Source organism: Echinops telfairi, unplaced genomic scaffold (genome assembly GCF_000313985.2).
Source record: "Echinops telfairi isolate 266 unplaced genomic scaffold, ASM31398v2 ScPeMD7_2;HRSCAF=8, whole genome shotgun sequence".
NCBI lineage: Eukaryota > Metazoa > Chordata > Mammalia > Afrosoricida > Tenrecidae > Echinops > Echinops telfairi.
The window spans coordinates 23945731-23947622 of NW_022103898.1; positions in this window are offsets into that span (position 1 = coordinate 23945731).

Here is a 1892-nt window from a genome sequence, read left to right on the forward strand (position 1 = left end):
ACCCTTACACAGCTGCTCAGTCTGTATGTCTGTCCAACAGTTCATCACTATTGCAGGACTGTATATACAAGTCACGTAGTTAGTTTATTGTGCCAACCTGGCTGATAAGCACATGTGGGATTAATCGAAGGGCGGAGAGATAAATGGCTCAGCAAGCCTTGCCTTTTTTGTCTCTTGCTCTTTGATCATTGGACCAGTGTCCGGCTGCCTTGCTTGTTCTGAGCCTCAGCTTGCAAGCTACACTACCTGTGGGACACCTAACCCGTGGACTGTGTCACTGTAATTTGAGGTTCCTTCAAGACGTGCTTCGCCACACCATTGGAATTTACATCTCTTGAGCTGGGGACTGTCGGACCCTGTCATCTGGCTGACTGTTGGTGACCTGCCTTGCTGTTTGCTTCCAGTGCCTGGATAGCCTGAATTGCTCTACAGAGGACTACCCAGCAGCCCTCAAGACTTGAAAGACTGTCAGTGTTTCACAGCTGTCTCACGAGAGTGAGTTGCACTGAGCCATTTGTACTACTTTAGAATAGAATTTAATTATTATGTTATAATATATTTTTATATTATATATAATATATAATTTCTTATGTTATAAATCTATCTATCTGTATAAATATATATAAAATTATTAGCATTCTGGTTTTGTTTCTCTAGAGAACCCTAGACAACCCTCATTGTCTAACAACAAGAGTATTTGCCTCCGTTGTCTTTCAAAGTTCCCAATGTCTTGCCCTATCTCTACCTTTTACTTGTTTGCCTACCTCTGTCTAATTGAATAATATGTTCTGCTTCATTCAAGTTAACACCTTACTACCTGTGACATACTTTCCCTCCCATCCCACAAAATCAAACTAAACTCACTGCCATCTAGTCAGTGCTGACACTTAGTGATGCCCTGGGGATTTCCAAGACTGGGATTTCTACCCCTGTCAACAGTCAACCGTCTGGGACTGGAACTGTTGACAGGGGTAGAAATCCCAGTCTTTCTACCATGGAGCAACTGGTGGTCTCAAACCGCTGGCCAAGTGGCTCACAGCCTAATGCATAGCCACTACACTACAGGGGCTACTGTCTCTAGTCATTGTTACTGTCTAATGTTTTGTAGCATTCCATTGTGCGTATGTACCAAACGTTTATTTACCCATTCTTCCACCAGGGGCCTTGAGGTTGCTCCCGTCTTTTTGCTATTGAGAAAAATGCTGAGATGAACATGGGTGTGCCTTAATCTCTTCATTCTGCAGCTCTTATTTCTTGAGACTATATACTAAGTAGCTGGAGCCCTTGGCTTAGTGGCAACCACTGGCCCCAAATCCTCAAGGTTGGCCATTTGAAACAACCAGCCACTCCAGGTGAGTCTTTCTACTCCAGTAAAGTTATAGCCTTGGAAACCCACAGGGCCAGCTCTACCCTGTCTTTTTGGTCACTGTGAGTTGGCATCGACTCAATGGCGATGAGCATTTTTGGAGAGGGATTGCTGGGTCATATGGTATTTCTATCGTCAACCATCCGAGTAAGTGCCGGATGACATTCCATAGTGGTTCTCCTGTTTTACAGCCCCACCAGCAGGGCATGAGGGCTCCAAAGCCTTTGGGCCCTCTCCAGCATTTGTTGTTTTGTTTTCCTATTGCTAGACTTTGTTATTGGTGCTCTGGTGAGGTGGTATGTCACTGTGGTTTTTGATTTGCATCTCTGAGATGGCTCATGATTGTGAACATATGTTTGTGGGCTGCCCGAATGTCTTCTTTGTTGAATTGTCTGTTCATGGTCTCTGTCCATTTTCTTTTCTTTTCTTTTTTTTAACTATTATTAACTTTTATTATTTTAAGCTTAATTTATTCCCCTCTGTCCATTTTCTAATTGGACTGCTTGCCATTTTCTTGTTGAGGTAC